General features: G+C 41.6%; 1 protein-coding gene across 2 annotated transcripts in view; it reads right to left on the bottom strand.

Annotated features, from left to right (window-relative positions):
* Positions 1–14572: 14572 nt before the first annotated feature.
* Positions 14573–17863, bottom strand: part of alcama (activated leukocyte cell adhesion molecule a) — a 178068-nt gene continuing 174777 nt past the window's right edge. For both annotated transcript variants that reach the window (XM_079565646.1, XM_079565647.1), the window contains one exon: positions 14573–15946. The gene's annotated coding sequence lies outside the window, so the exon portion shown is untranslated. The remainder of the gene's footprint in view (positions 15947–17863) is intronic.

The raw sequence follows: 17863 nt of genomic DNA, 5'->3' as shown, positions 1-17863 counted from the left end.
TACGTTGGCACAAGGGGTGAAAAGTGAAAAACCACCATCCTTATGTACAGTGCGGGAAAAAAGTATTTGGCCAAAATCCAATAGAAAGTCTATGGGAAACTGAGCAAATACTTTTTTCACTAACTGGATGCTGTTTTTGAACCACAAAGAAGGTTTAGCTCTGTGATAAATTACAGTCATTGCTTATGTTACAGAAAGGTGCAGTGAATTTAAAAGCCTCATTTTTTATTAAAGAACACACTCACAAAATACGGTCTCTGTTTTGTAGCCTTGAGCATCATCCCTAAACTCAAAGTTGTATGTTTATTTCCACTGCGAGAAAGGGACGCCGCATAAAGTGAGATTCCACCTGTGGATCCTGGTCTAGTGAAGGGAACAGGCCATCGTTTTTACATACTGAGATATGTTCTTACCTGAGCTTAGACGAGTTGATGTGCACCTGTCTGGTCTTTGTGGGTGCCCTCAGTCACGCAAAACGACCAAAGATGTTGTTACCATTTGGCCTCTCCCGTCATATTCCTATAACTCCAAATGGTGTGAAGTTAGAAGCGACCACGCTCTTCCTCGGGCAAGCACAAAGACCAGACAGGTACGTGTGAACTCGTCTAAGCTCAGGTAAGAACATATCACAGTATGGAAAAACGGTGGCCTGTTCCTTTAAGGTTAAGGTCATTATGCAACACTGTACAACAAAAATTGTCCTCTGCATTTGACCCATCCTTCAACGCCACTGAGACGACCCATAAGAGGCAGTACAGCACCCAGGGACCCATCTACAGATGTGGAGCCAGGCTGACGGTCAGAAACACCTGGCTGGAGGATTCACCTGTTCTGCATGTTTTAAGTGGTAGGGGAAACCGGAGTACCCGGAGGAAACCTACGCAGACACAGGGAGAACATGCAAACTCTACACAGGAAGGCCACATACCCGGGACCTTCTAGCTGCACCACTGTGACGTCCCTAGCCATTAAAGAGAAATACAAAATACAATAGATAACTAAAGTTTTGACCCAAAGGTTTGGGGGTTGCAGTGATCCAGTAAGTTTAAATTCTCTGACTGTGCTTTATACAGTATATGGAAGAACTGAACTGAAGACAGAGGTCGTCAATAACAAAGTGAATTTTATTTAAGTACTGCATTTAAACAGACTAGACAGAGTTAGAAAATGTAAAAAAATAAGTATTTTCTACCCCCTACTTTCTCCAGCAGTGTCCTAGTGTGTAGAATCATGAGCCCAGCCCGATTCACCACAACTGCTGTTAAAAGCCTGCAGTGTCACTCAAAACTCCACTGTGATGCACGGGCTAAACATAGACATCGCAGTTACGCGCAAGACCTGAGGTGGCAGCGGCGAGTTAAAAAATGACAACTTCCATTTAGTCCCTTTAAAGCACCCTGTGTAACATTTTACAAATACACAATACAATACACACATGCTCATAATGACCAGCTAGACACAGAAAATGCTATTTTTGCAGAGGGTAATCTAAGAATGGATTAAGATGAGAATCTAACCTGTAAAGCTCATATGTGGCTGACTTTAGTCAACATCTCCATGGAGACGAGCTGGAGACGTCCCACTCCCAGATCTGAGGAGGGGAGAGGTGCCATTTGTTTGGTCATTTTTAAAGGTATTTTTTTCAACAACAAAAGTGTAATTTAATCTAGTAAACGCTTGTATTTCATTATTTCATTAGTATTTGTATTGAGAACTTTCTACTTTTACTCCACCTGTTTTGAAAGAAACATATAATACGTTTCTCTGACGCTATAACACTGTGGTGTTAGTTCTTCACTGCAACCACAGTTGATCAAAGTGCTGTATGCTAATAAAAACAAATCGGTACAATCATCAATAATAGATACTTAAAGCATCTCAGTTTATTATTTTTAAGTCCAATAAATCAAATCAACTGGATTATCTTGATTTAGAAGCCAACGATCCAAAACCCGTAGCTTCTCCACAAAACTCTAATTGTTTGGAGGGGAACCATTGGCTTTTAAGTCAAGATAATCCAGTTACTTTGATTTATTGGACTTATGATGAATCAAATCAGTAACAATAACCATAGACATCTTTTTGAAAGCCAGCCCTTCCTTTACTGTGGACTCTTTGGTTTTTTTTTCCTACTACAATGACCTTCTTCAGTAGTAAATATGATGCTTTTAAATTCAAATGTAAAAACATACTTTTAAACTTATACAGGCTAATTAAGGTGAATGTCAACCTGTCCACACGCACACCCACGCTTTGGTCTGAACCCAACATTTCAGGGGAAAAAATTGTATTAAAATCTTCTTGGAGAGTAAAAAAAATATTTCTTTTATTAGCACCAGATTGTCTTGGCAAATATGAGCGGCTTTGTCTGCCAAATATTTGCTTCAATTTTGAAAGAAAATTTGGTTTGCTTTTCTCTCTCTCTTTTTACATGTTTAAATTTCTAGATATACTGGAGCTGGTATATGCCGGAGGATTTAATTATCCCTCTTACACCATTGTACGAAACTGCAGAAACCCTTTCATTTCAGTCTTAGAGGAGCGCCCTGCACATTCTTTACGACTCCACTGCAGTCGTTTGGCTTGGAAGAGGAGCGGGTTTGGCTTAGCGGTCGCTGTGTGCAGAGAAATGGTGATCGTGTACCAAGGGACTGCAGCCAGAGCTGTGGGAGACGGGACTGAGTCTTTCTGTGTGCAGTCGGCTGATGGTGACACACACTGGAAGAATAGATTTAATCTGTTTTTTAAAGCCATGACAGGGTCGTTGTGCATGAAGCAGCGCCTCATTCAAACCCAACAGTGGAATTATATGGATATATGTGCAATGTGCTCAAAACATGTAACCATTACACCAGTGGTTATAGATGCATGTTTTCCAATGATTAACATAGTATTTGCATAGTTTTCAAAAGCACACTCGTGTAATGATTTGTCCTTTCAGGTCCAATGTCATGATTCAAGTCAATGCAAGTGACAGAACCCATTGGGAAAACGTTCAATAAAGATACAATTCCTGAATCGTGAATTTACACTCCATATCCCTAATCATTTGCAAGAAGGTCCCAGATTTTATTTCCAAACTGTGTGGGCACTTTCTGCATGACTGCAAAAAGTATTCTTGATTTCAAGGAACAGGCCACTGTTCTTACATACTGAGATATGTTCTTACCTGAGCTTAGACGAGTTGATGCGTACCTGTCAGGTCTTTGTGCCCGTGAAAGAGAGTGGGAGCTTCCAACTTCACCCCTGTTTGGAGCCATCGGAATACATTGAGAGAGGCCAAATGCTAACAACATCTTTGGTCTTTTTGCGTGACTGAGGGCACACACAAAGACCAGTCAGGTACGAATCAACTCGTCTAAGCTCAGGTAAGAACATATGTCAGTATGTAAAAACGGTAGCATGTTCCTTTAAGTGAAATTTTCTTAAAAAAACAGTAATTTTGTCCTTGGTTTGAAAGTCTAATTTTAAGAAATCTGTCCATGGGGCAAGATATTTACACTTAAAGGGACTATACGGAGTTTAAACATATTACAATTATGTATTTTCCTCCCCCTACATGTTCAAGCCATGTCCTCATGTGTAGAATGAGCCCAGACCTGTTCACCACAACTGCCTCTAAAATCCTGCACTGTCACTCAAAACGGTGTTACTTCGGGTCCGAAGTGCCGTCATGCACAAGCTTAATATAGAAGGTGCAGTGACACATATGACCTGAGGTGGCAGTAGTGAGTATAAAATGGCAATCTTGCCCATTCTAGCCCCTTTAAATGAAGATAAAACAAACTGGGCTAAAAAAAAAATCTTAATTTACTGCCGCACATTACTGCTTCAGCCATTCATTACCCAGGATCCCCTTCTTTAGCCTTGTTGTCCATCGCTCGACCACTTCCCAGCTGTGCTGCGACCCTGCTCCGCCCCCCTCCACCTAGCCTCTCCTCAGCTCTGCTCATCGTTGTCAACTGGCCGCCCTGGGTCTCATCCACTACCACCACCAGTGTCTGGACAAGGGGAAGAATGCGTCATGTATTCACCACTGCCGTGTATTTCATATCGTTAATTCAGTCTGAGCCCAATCACGATTCATGTCCAATAAACCTCTCCTAACGCCACTCCGTTCTTTTCAGGTTGAAATGTATTTATTTGAAGAACATTTCACTTATTTCAAGATGACTTATTGCAGTTTGCCTGGGTAACCAAATAGGTCAATCCCTGTGCGAGGTGTCCCAGACCGTAAACCAGGCTTAAGATCTGGAGATGGTGCTGCACTGCAAACGCCAAAATGCTCCTGATAGTTTGCCCCATCGGCATTGAAAGATGTGTCAAAAGCAAAGAACAAATAGAGGATAGAAAAAATAGGACTGTCATTGAATTCCATCCCTTTTGGCCGCATGTTGAGTACTTTAACTTGAGCACCAGTGACACGTCTCATTTCAAAACCACAGCGCGGCCGGTCACATGAAGCAGCATCTCACTAAAACTGTGAGCGATCATGAGAATGACGAGTGAGTGAAATTATGCGCTCAACAGCTTATAAGCAACACCAGTGGAGCCTTTGAGCTGCCGCCTCCTGAGCACAGAGGAGAGAGGAGGGGGGAGCGTCTCCGAGCATGACTAATGCAGCAGGAAGTGACAGCACCACAGATCACCACCGCTGATACGGGATCACACCTGGTTCACCTTCAAAAGAAAGAATGTGTCATTGTTAAGCCGCTGCAACGCAAACCACAATGAGCGCCGTTCCAGGAAAAACAGAAATCTGACCCAAGTGTGGCTCAAAAATGGCCTTCACATATTTTCAACCAGGGGAGAAAATGGAGGGAGGAGGAATAGAGAGTGAAATGAAGGCGAGAGATTGAAATTCAGATTAGTCTTCTTGGTCCAGTGTAGGATTCTTTTAGAATTTTGTGTAGAAGCAACACATTACTGCAAAGCAAAAAAACATAACTTATAATAAGTAATTGCAATGTTCTTCAAAAACAACAAAATCAACAACAACAAAAAGAGCACAAACACTGAAACGTCATAATAAGAACACAATGACAATATATGCGCTGCGCCAATAACATTCAGAAAGTCAAATTAAGAAACACAATGTTCTTCTGCCTCTGAAAATGACCAGTTTGCCTGCTTGACAAGACAGTCCAATACAAAAAACAATAATGGGTTAGATCTGGACAACCCAGTCCCACCCAAATGCGTACCTATGACACGATAATACATTTCAGAAACGCGCCAAAGGATCCACGTTAAAACCAATGTCAATCGAAGCCAGGGCCCTTCGGGACAACTCGGAATATTCCGAAGTCTCACGAAGGTTTCCCCACAAAAAAACTAGCTTAAAATGAAGTGTTTTCCTTACTTTAGCTGTCTTGATAATAAGAAGCCCCAGATGTGCAGTTCTGGCGCTGTTATCCGCACACGAGTCTCTCCGTGCTGCGGTAAACTGACCCGGTCTCCGCGCCGCTCCTTTAGCCGAGGAAGGTGCGTCCTGTCCGGTGTGTAGACGATGGATCTATCGCGCTGATGCCTCCTGCCACTATCGGCCTGTGTCCCGCTATACTCCACATAAAGGGATGCAAAATGTGTCCGTGATGAGATAAATGTCCTTCATTTTGCTGCTTTCAGCGATTTGAGGACAGAAAAGTAGCAAATGCTAATGTCAACAAGTGCAGGATGACTGACACCTGCGTGGGTATGACGTAGGTTCATAGTGGTGACCTCTGACCTCAGAGAAGGATGCGCACCTGTAACCTGCACTTCTGATTGGCTGCGTCAATCTAAGTTTATTATTTTTATCATTGGGAAAGAGCAATATTGGTCTCAATTTTTTTATTTTTTAATATTTGTTTTATTATTGCAATCTTGCTACTAAAATAAAGAATCATTTTATTATGTACTGTTTTTGCCTTTCAGTTTGTGCATGATCAATGAAAAATAAATAGAAATGTACTTTCATTTGAATACACAATTAACTTTGTGTTGTATTGCCTGCGATGTAAGAGCTTTCAAAGGTCACCTCAAAGAGAGAGAAAAAACATATTTTATTCTTATTAGTAATATTAGTATTATTCAAATTTTTGATTGAGCATTTTAGCTCATGATATTAGAACATTCTTTACAAGAGTCCAACTATGGATAAATTACTATATATTTATATATAGTCATTTATATATATCTATATATTATTTATATATATCTACATATTTCTTGATGGCCTGATGAGAACAGACTTTATGAACGCGCGTGTTGGAGTAAATGTCCTGAATGGATTTTTTTTTTACCAGTAGTATGGATTTTCAAGACACAACAATGTCATGTAATATCCTTGAGATCCATTAGTGTAAAACTGAACAAGGAGGATGAGTCCATACCTGAAAAAGTCAGCTGAAGTGTAGATCAGGCTCTTTCTAAACAGACTAGCCTTTACTAATGATTTCAAAACATCATAGGACAACTCATCACAGCACATCTCATATTTGCACCTGGCCCTATAGGCTCCAATAATAATAATGATAATTAAAGCCGCAAGCGGCATTTAGAGGCCCTCGCGAGCAGCGTTGGCCGGTTGGCGCACGCCGTCGCACGCCACCGCAATAACCGGGGGGCGCTGCCGCGCTCTACGTGGTTATGCCGTCCCTGCCACCCTCGGTTGAGTTTATAAAAGAGCAAAGGCAAGAAATGCGCCTTCGGCGCCAGATCACGCAATATTTCCCAAAATGGCTGACTTTGTGTGGGTTGCCTAGCAACCACGTAATGTACTTTTTTGTTCGGACGGTCATGACGAAGGTGTGTACCAATTTTGGTTTGGCTACGCCAAACTTTATTTCGGGTCGTTGCCATGGCAACACGGTGGGGAAATGGGCGTGGCCATAATTTATTTTTTGATCGGGGTCACGTGACGGATGTCTGTGCCAAATTTTGTTTGTCTACGACAAAGTTTACTTTTTTTCTCCATTCATTTTTATTCGGTGCTCTGCAGGGGGCGCTATCGCGCCCATTTTCAAAATTCCTATATCAAAACATCCGGGGCCGACGACTCGACCAACGATTAAAGTTTCACTAAAATCGGCCACAGTATGTGCGAGTTATGACTCTTCGAAGGCGACGGCGAACGCCAAAAACGAACGCCAAATTCATGGCGTTGCCATGACAAAACCGGAAATCCTATTAGAAAGTTTTTAATAACTTTTAATGTCCCACATGTGTAGATGATCTGGAGCGACCGGGGAGTCGCTGCGTTCAACGCCCTAGGACGAGTTCGTTCAAATGCGAGGGCATGAAAAGGCGCCTTTGGCGCCAGGTCGCTCTTCTGGCCAGTATGGCCGCCATACAGATGGTTGCCTAGCAACCGCGTAATATGTTTTTTTTTCTGGCTTCATGTGACCAATCACTGTGCCGAATTTTTTTCGTCTACGACGAACTAAAATTTTCGGGTTTTTCGGGATTTTGGGGGGTCTGGCCATAGGCCGCAATGTTAACGTGGTTTTTCCAGGGGGCGCTGACGCGCCATTTTTTTGAATTTTTGAAAATTGGAGATCTGAAAGTTTTTTTTTTCACCTAATTGAATTTTGGGCAAAAACGACGAACTTAAATTTTCGAGTCTCTCCATAGGCGCAATGAAATCCGGATTTTCCAGGGGGCGCTGACGCGCCATTTTTCAACATTTTTTATTGGGATTCATTGACACTGTGTATCGCCGGGATTTTTAATTTTGGGCAAAAAATGGTGAGTTTTCGGCGACGACTCGTCGAGTTATTCCAAAAAAACACGGATAGATGAAAAATAATAATAATAATAATAATAATAAGAAAAACTCTTACAATAACAATATAGCGCCGCCTGCGGCGGCCCATATTTATATCGTCGGAAAGGTCTCACGTCCAGTAATCCACCCGTAAGGTTCATTGTCAAATACGAGCGCGTTGCGCTCGTATTTTACCACTTCTTTGTCAATATTTCTTAATGCGTTTTTTTTTCAGATTTTTTTGCGAGCAACAACAAATATGCCGCTTTCGCGGCAAACACCTATATCATTGGATAGGCCTCGATGCCCTGAGTCACTCTAGTAGTGTTTTGGGCATTGGGAAGTGGCCATGGTCGATGACGAGCGCGTTGCGCTCGTCATCGACTACTTTCTTGTCAATGTTGCGCCTTCACTGGATTTTTCACCTTTTTTCACACGAGCAGTTACAAATGTGCCGCTTTCGCGGCACACGCCAATTTCACCGGACAGGGCGTGGTGCCGGGAGTCTCCCCTATTACTGTCTAATGCATGGGGAGCGCTCCGCGCTCTGTTTCTTGAGCGCTGCGCGCTCTTTTCGGGACGTGCGCTACGCGCACGTCTTTCTTCAGTGCGCTCCGCGCACTGCCGTACAATTACAATAGGCCCGAGCCCTGCCAGGCCGCTCGGGCCTAATAATGCTGATAATAATAATTATAATAAGTATAATAATAATAATAGTAATGATGATAAAAGTAAACTCCTTACAATGCACAGAATGCACCATCCATCCCATCTCCAGGACCTACACACCTCCAGGACCCAGAGGTGTGTAGGTCGGATCACAGCTGAAACTTCTTACCCTGGACACGGACTATTAGCCTCAGGCAGGAGGCTACAGTCCCTACAGACCCATACCTCCCGACATTTCAACCTGGATAGACTCAAACAGACAAAAGCAGCGATTAGGTAGATTTATTGACATGTATATTAGTTTTGGCGATCAGACCCCGGCAGTAGACATCGATGTATGAAAGTCAGTATGGATGAACAGCTTCTAGTTAGGGATGTCTTCCCCCGGAGCCTGGACACTGGTGGTGGTATGGAAGACCCGTGAAGCTGCAGCAGGGAGAAGCCGTGGACGGAAGAGGCGGAGATGCGGTGGAGGTGGGTCGCAGCGCAGCTGGGAAGCGAATGAACCATGATTGCTGGGGCTTAAAGGAATAGGCCACCTTTTTACATACTGAGATATGTTCTTACCTAACCTTAGTCGAGTTAATATATACCCGTCTGGTCTTTGTCCGTGCGCTCTATCACGCACATACGCAGCCTCTCCCACATGTCATATAGCTCCAAAAAAGCTCATGATAGAAGCTAACAAGCTCTTCCACGTGTTCCCTATTTATATAAAGTTATGTGAAGTGTTTTCATGCGAAGTATATTTACACAGAAATGTGCCATGTCGATTTTATAAGCAGATAAAAAGGGGTACTAAAGGTTATTGACGGAAGTGAGTGGGGGAAGTCTTTAGGAGTTACTGCGCGAACGTTGTGCTCCTCGTATCATTACGCCTCACAATATAGTACCCCTTTTTATCTGCTTATAAAATCGACATGTTACATTTCTGTGTAAATATACTTCGCATGAAAACACTTCACGTAACCAAGGGCGATGATTGGCTGCTATGGAGGTGCAGCGCTGCGCTGATGGCTGAGGTGGAGGTGTGGCCCTCTCGGAAGCGATCATTGGCTGGAGGTATGTGATGCTGAAATTAGTCTCCCAGGTTGAATTAACGCCTAGGCTTCATTTGAATAGTTTTTCCCCTCTGCCATCAGACTAATGAACAACAACGACATCCAATAACTCTATGAACTCATGAACAGCTCAATAGCTCTACATCGAGAGCTGGGTCTCCGGGCGCAGCACTGCTCCTTACGGGTCGTCCCAGCGGCGTCGAAGGATGGGTCAAATACAGAGTACATACTTTGTTGTACAGTTGTTGTATAATGACAAATAAAGCACCTTAACCTTCATTCGTCTGTAGTCATGGCTGCCCTGGGGCTGAGTCACAACTATCATGGCTTCCAATCTGTCACACACAGCCCTCATTTATACATAGATAAGGGCTCAGTGTCTTGCCACACAGGGGCACACGGGGGCTGATCTGAGCTGGGATCAAACCAAAGGCCTCCGTGTTTGTGGAGGAACACTCTGTGCCACTGGCCGATGTCGTCCCGAGTCAAATGTCTTGAGCAGACGACTTAGCCTTTGATAATGACTGGGACAATTTCTGCCAGAGTCAGTTTGATTTTGTGGATCCATTGATGATGAGTGAGGAGTGTGGGAGATTTGGCTCTGCAGTCTGTGCAATAAGTCCACAGGGTGCACCAACATTAACACTGCATTACTTAGGAGATGGTTTCTGTATAAAATGTATAAAAGTGTTATTGTGTCTCATCAGGTTCTAAAGCTGGCAGATTGTTTTTGTCTACAGTCCACGTCTTCTTCTTTGCCACAATTCTAGGACAAAATGAGTTAGAAATTCATCTTTGGCTCACATAAAACACAAGACTAGCACAACACAAACAGGCCTTGTAGAAATGATTACAAAACAATTCAGTCCATATTGGTGGTGGTTTTGTGTTTCGCTGCATCTAGAACATTCTTCCGTTGAATATTAATGCAGCCAGGGCTTTAATAATTAGTGAATCTTTGTTGAAAACTCATTTATTTGCACTGGCTTTTAACACACGCCGAACAGGAAGTTCTTAATTTCATATTTGAGGTTATGAATTTTTCATGATTTCTACTTTTGCTTGCTTTTAATTACTAATGCACTTTACGAAATGTTCTGCGTACAGATCTTTCGACAGCGATGGATGTTTTAAATGCGCTTTATGAATAAACTCGACCTTGACTAAACTTTGTCACATTGTGATGAACGATGAACGAGTTACGGTTTTCCAAGAGATGGCGCTATACTAGTACAATATCTGGATAGAAAGAAGTCAAAATGTCACGATTTAGCATTTTTCGGTTTTGACAGTTTTGTCTCTGCTTTCTCACAAAAACACCTGAAGTTGTCAGATTTCCCCACGCTCCTTCTTACACCTCCAGTAGACCTTTTTTAATGGTTTCAGCACTCAAATGTAAGTAGATAATGACAGTAATTGGCAAAAGATGTTACTTTCATCTTTGAGGGTTCCATTTCCCTCTGCTGGCAAGAATCAATTACTATTTTAATCCTTTTTTCACTGTAATGTAATGTACAAGTGTACATTTAAAATTGTAGGAAATATATTTAATACCCTTTTTGAGAGATTACACAGCCGATAATTCACTTTCTAGCAACAGTTTTTGCAACCTTTTAGTCTGCTCCTTGACATTGGAGAATACTCGATGTTGTAAATGTGCATTTCTTCCAAACAACACTTCTCATAACATCTTGCAGACCAGTGGTTCCCAAACTATTCAAGCCACGACCCCCAAAATCAACAACTCAGGACCCTCTTCTGTAAAATGTAATGAGCATTTATAATAATTTAAGGTGCAAAATCTGGTTTAATGGTGTTTGTTTGGATACCTCGAGTCTTGACAAGAACCAGGAAATACGACCATATTAGTCCAGTGCCTCGGTCTCTGCACTGGCTTCCTGTCACTCAGAGATGGTTTCACACCAGTACATCTCTGACATGTTAGAGCCGTATGAACCATCTCAGGTGCTGAGAACTTCAGGGAGGGGTCTCCTGGTGGTTCCCAGAGTCAGGATTAAACACGGTGAGGCTGTGTTTCAGTTTCATGCAGCTAAAATCGGGAACAGTCTTCATGAGGATGTGAGACAGGCCTCAACTCTGACAATGTTCAAATCCAAGCTGAAACCTGTTATTTTTACCTGTGCATATGACAACTTAAAGTGTTTTATCTGCACTCTTGCCTTTTACTGTATAATTAATGAATTATTCATTCGTTGCAAAAGCTTCTCGACTGGAGCTTACACTTACAGCCTACAGGCCAGTGTGATGCCTCATTTGAAAGCTTGAAAGACCTGCAAAACTGATGGTAACTATTTTGTTGCACTGTTGTGAGGACATGGATGAAAATACTTGGTTTTAACATTTTTAAACTCCCTATAGTCCCTTTAAGCGTTTTTTTTTTTCTGGGTTTTAGTCACTTTTTTGTCACTCTTTCGTAACTTTTTTGTTGCTTTTTCATCACTCTTTAGAAGTTTTTTGTTCTCGCTTTTTTGTTGCGTTATTGTTGCTTTTCCAGCACGTTTTTGTCACATTTTCAGAGTGTTTGTGTTTTGTTCTCATGGTAAATGGTCTCAGCTTATACAGCGTCTTTGAATCATGTCTTTGAATCGCTTTTTTTGGGGTCACTTTTTCTGTCGCTTTTTCATCAATCTTTAGTTGTGTGTTTTTGTTGCTTTTTTATTGTGTAATTGTTGCTTTTCCCACACTTTTTTCCACGATTCTAGATTTGGGTAATGCCAGACTGGAGAAGATATGCTCAGATAATGTGGGGGTTAAAGGGGCTAGATGCAAGTTAGCCATTTTATACTCACTACTGCCACCTCAGGTCATACATGTAACTGCAGCTTCTATATTAAGCTCATGCATGACAGCAATTCGAACCCGAATGAACACCTTTTTGAGAGACAGTGCAGGATTTTAGAGGCAGTTGTGGTGAATAGGTCTGGGCTCATTCTAAAACTCTGTATAGTCCGTTTAAGAGGTTAATTTAATCAGCTTTTTCTTGTAATTCCATGCAACTGTGAAGCACTTTGAATTGCCTTGTGTATAAATTGTGCTCTACAAATGCCTTGCCTACAGTATTTTGATGTTTGGCTTAATTTTCACTTTTCAATCAAAAACACATAAAATTCAATGTCAGAAATGTAAAAAAAAATAGCCTCAAAATCAACCTGCGACCTCTTCAGTGTCCCGCGACTCCCCAGTCAGTCCCAATCGCCCCTTTGAGAACCACTGTTGTAGACGACACCCACCTCTACTTATGTCATGCACACATTTCTTGCAACGTGAGACGTTTCCCACCTATCACTTTGCTTATTCTACTCTGAATTGAGCGAATAGGTGTGTCTACATCTTACACTGATACATTTCCCTTAAGGCAAATGCCATCGATACATGACAAACAACTGATAGATGCTGAATTTGAAACCCCGGGTCACAGCCATAATGGCCCCTGTGAAGACACTGCCTCAGGTCTGGACAAAGAATCACCAACGGGATTTTTTTTTTTTCAAAATGTACACTTTATTGTCAACAACAGTACAAAAACAAAAGTCTGTATTTACAACACTACTATGGCCTTCTCATCTTACCCCTCTTTGGTTTCACTGCTGACCTGATTAGTCTGGAACAAAAAAAGAAAAAAAAGAAAAGAAAAAAAAAAAGAACAGAAGGCGCGATGTAACAATGCGCTGGGTGCTGAGCGATGCTGACCTAACGCTTTCATGTTGTGCAACTAGCTTCTCTCTCTCAATAATGATCCTGTTTGTCTCCGCAGGCGTGACGGGGGGGGGGGGAGACATTCTCCAGACGCCAAGGACATGTTTACCGGATGTAAAACTGACATTACAGGAGTCAAAGAGCTGAAATAGTGCGCGGCGCGTCATCGTCCTTCTTGTTAAGCATTTTCAACAGGTTTCTCAAGTCAGCTCCAAACATGCCGTGTTGCTCCTTTAACCAACAGCTGACTCCCCAATACAGCCACCACTGTCTGACACTCTGGTTCGATTCAAAGGGTGGGACATAATCGGTAACAAAAACGTGGCAATGTACATCAGTCATGAATATCATAACAATTTCTTAAAGAGATAAATTACCCTTTTTGTCAAAATCGGTTGCTTTTGGGAGTTTGTTGTGAAACCAGCTCGGAGGCAGGAGCAAAAGCAAAGTGGGGTCTTTCTGATCTTTTTCAATTATCTAAGCTTTATTATGTACTAGTTCTTTCATAAATTGCTAGAAATTACATGAAAATCCAGGTCTATTGATGAAAATTCTATAGGAGACCTTTTATAATGCAGTCATGTTGCTTTTCATGCAGAGCTGTGAAGCCTTTATACTTGGACTGACTGAATTAAATCAGACTTGAATACTAAGAACACTTTCTGAACCCAACATACTAAGAAAGTGCTTAGTCCAGTCACAATAATGTAGACCTATGCGTGTTTGATTTATATTCATAAACATCTACAGCAGCAATTACAAGGATTCTCATCTTGTGCGTAATGGAGAAAGTGTGTTGTTGACATGTTGTTTTGAATCTCAGCCTTAAAGTGATAGTCTGGAAGTCTAAATGTACTATAAATGTTATAAAATGTTCCAAATTGATCACCTGCTCTTGCTTTTTGATGTTAAGTAAGTAGTAATATATATATGGTATTTTTTGTGAAGTCCCTCCTTTCCAGATCTCAGCAACTCATCAGAGTCTAGCATCCTCCCGTGTTGACCAATGAGACGAGCTTTTCCCTTCCTGACCAGCCTTTAGGACCAATCAGGAGAGGTGGGGGGAGGAGCTTGATAGTTTACATTTGAAAATTCTCTTCCTGTTCTCCTCATTTTACAAACGAAGACGGGCTTTCTGTTTAAAGAGGGAGGAATTTGATTGTTTGCTTTCAAATTTTCACCCTAGCTCTCCTCACTTTGCAAACTTACAGACCATCACTTTAATATCAACACAAATCTATGAAGAAATACAGTATTTTGACTTTTTTTTCTCGCAAACTCCCTCATGTTTAGAAGTTGAATTTTGTTCTGCAAAGTTGAAAATTTATGGTTTGTCATGAGAACCTGTCAGCGACTTTTGCAGCACAAATGAATCCGATAAATAGAAAAAAACAACCTTTGTTTTTGCTCCTGTTTGCTTCTCCAAACTTGACAATGTACTTACTTCACGACCTTACCGCTAACAAAAAGCACCGATTTTTCCAAAAGAACGTAACCATCCCTTTAGTGTAATACATTTAAAACTGCTCAACTTTTAGAATACGGCCGATGCGGTGTTGCATTGTAGAAGATTGAGTTTTCCAACAGAACAAAAGCGACATGACGTATGAACAGCAATCGTATTAATACAGCAGAGTTAGCGCCTCGACACTGCACAGACTATTGTCTTTAGTGGAACAGTACAGTATCTATGCAACACTTGACGTCTGCCTTCCAACAAGGCAAAAAACAAAACAAAAAAAAGAATTATCAAACATGGTGCAGCACAGTCATCCACATTATAAATACATCAACAATTCAACAAAAAGACAAAGCATTCAAATCTGGCATCAGTAAAGCTTCTCAAAATAAAACAACAAAAGGAGGATGACCTTGAGTGGCTGCAGATGAAGGCATGTAGTGTGTAACAAAAGAAACAAATGAATAATATTGTACAACTATTTTACTTCCATTCTGTATTGTAGCGAACAATGTAAGCATATTTTCTGTATTTAAAAACAAAACAAAAACACTCGATTTTGATACTGAACTTGTGACAAGCCAAGCGTAAAAACATGAAATGAGCAAGAGTTTCAAAAACGGTCACTAAAGCCTGAAATGTTTAGTGTTTTTTTTTTTTTTTTCTTAAGTGGACAGGTCCGTTTTACAGCAGTGAAGTCATTGTTTTTTTGTTTTTTTTTTCTCTCTCAAACTGAGGCCTTCTTTTCCACACAGCGCACAGAAAATTAAAACTTCCCAAACTTAAAAAAATAAAACTTGGCATGCTCAGCCAGGGCACACGCATAATTGTAGATTTCTTATACAGGCCTTGAAAAAGTGTACAGGAATTTACATTCTTTGAAGAGATCGACAAACAGATTCTCTGAACAAGAAGGACAAAAAAAAAAAGAGAAAAAAAGAGAGAAATCAAATTTAGAAAATAACAAACGAGGAAAGGAAACGTGAAAATGGCGCCACACAGCCTTTGCACAGAATCGCTCGAACAGAAAGAACAAGGAGCATTCACCAGGAACACAAAATTACCAAAGAAAATTGACAAAATGACACAGTAACACGGCAGCCTCAGTGCAGATTGGGTCGAGGGGGCGAGGTGAGGTGAGGGGGTGGGGGGCAGGCTGTGGGCAGGGCGGGACACGTCTCTGGATTGGAGCTGCTCGTGTCGTCGCCTGATGGAGAGCGTTCAAGCAGCCGAATGGGAGTCGTACGGGGCGGGTTCGGGTGGAGGATGATGCAAGGCCGCCTTCAGACGCTTCTGTACAAAACGACAAAACAACAAAACATGAGCTTTAACTATCTATTCAATTAGACTCAAATGTGTTCCTGCAAGAAGCAAGAACAGCGCCACAAAAAAAAAGTCACAAGAGCCAAGTGCCATTAAGCCCATAACTGTTTATTTTTGGCTTTGTTTTCACATATTCCCGTCTGAAAGAACTGGCACGGAAAGAGCTGATGTGCTGTTTGGCATATGCCACTTTGAAAAAACTTCTAATCCACAAGCAAGTGTTAACAAACTGCACATCGTTAGCACCTGACACTTGTTACACTCGTCTTTTATGTCGAAAAAACAATTGACAAAACAACAAAGTAGGACACGGAGACTTATATGGATCGTTTCCCCCCAAACTGCAGAGTTTACTCCACACTGAGTTTCTGTTTTGGAGTTGTGTGGCTTTTGTTTTTATTTATTTATTTCAATTTGAGCGTTATTTACTGGCCACTATAATTTTTTACTGTTATACTTTTTGTCCCCGCAAAGTCCTTGGTAGTCATTATATATCAGTGTTGTTTTTGGCAGCCCTTTTAGTTTTAGTCTTAGTCTTTTGGACGAAATGCTTTTAAGTTTAGTCACATTTTAGTCATTTCAAAATGTGATCGTTTTAGTCACGTTTTAGTCAGACGAAAATTAAAAAGGTTTTTGTCAAGTTTTTGTCTGTTTCATTATAACAAGTTATAATAAGTCTTGGAAATTGAGATAAATAATAGCTTCTATTGGCTTCTATTCTATTCTTTCTATAGCTTTTGACAAACAGATGACACCACGATAGGCACTGGCAGAAGTGGTGGGCCGTCTGTGAACAGTACGTTTCCCAAAAGCGACCGCTCTCCTCGTCCTCATCGCTTCTAGATTATTTTTTATTTTATTTTACCAACAGTGCTGTCTGCATATACGTAGCCGACCTCAACATGCTTTCTGCGTTCATACGCCACGTTATTGAAAACTGTCCTGAGAAACAATAAAGTCCCTGTGACATGGATGACAGACACTCCGAGGAGGATGTATGCGAGCAGTGACCGCACGCCACGGGGAGAGAGAGAGAGAAAGAGAGAGAGAGAGAGAGAGAGAGAGAGAGAGAGAGAGAGAGAGAGAGAGAGAGAGAGAGAGAGAGAGAGAGAGAGAGAGAGAGAGAGAGAGAGAGAGAGAGAGAGAGACGCCGCTGCCCGGTTACACCGGCCGCATCATGAGCAGCACGGCGCCGCTCCGGGTCACGTTTACCGCGTGTTCTCTCACTCCGCGCACAAACTTTGTTTATGAACGATCTGACGAAAAACTTTCTCCCATTTTTGTCTCGTCTCGTCTCATTTACGTAAACTCGTAAACGTCTCGTCATGTTCTAGTCCCCAAAGAGCTAATTTTAGCTCGTCATCGTTACGTTACCGTCATTAAAAAAGGGGCGTCAACGAAAATATATCGTTATCGTCTTCGTTGACAAAAACAACACTGTTATATATAAGATACCACTATTTCCTTTTTTTTTTTTTTTTCACATTTCCTGCCCAGAGCCCAATGTAACCAGTAAATTTCTCCATTGTGAGATCAATAAAGGCTTATCTTATCTTTATCCAGATAAGCTCCACCTGCAATTTCAGAAAGTATTTAGCTGAGCATAGGCGACCAAGGCAGCTGCCTAGGGTGCTATCCGGAGGGGGCGCCAAAGTGCAGTTGATTTTTTAAACCCTATGTGGTCCATGTCCCCGCCATCTAAAACATCGGCGACTTTTGCTCATAAGTTTGCAAGACACTTTTTTCAGAAATGTCAAACTTTCAAGAAATCAGAAAAGGGTTTGTCAATGTCTATGTGTGAAGGAAAAGGGGAGGAAAGTCTAAAAAGGTGTCAGTGCTACATGACTGAATAGGTATAAAATGATTAGGAAGCCAATTACAAGATGG

This window comes from Gobius niger (genome assembly GCF_951799975.1).
Source record: "Gobius niger genome assembly, chromosome: 11".
Lineage (NCBI taxonomy): Eukaryota > Metazoa > Chordata > Actinopteri > Gobiiformes > Gobiidae > Gobius > Gobius niger.
This window is presented reverse-complemented; position numbering and strand designations above follow the sequence as displayed.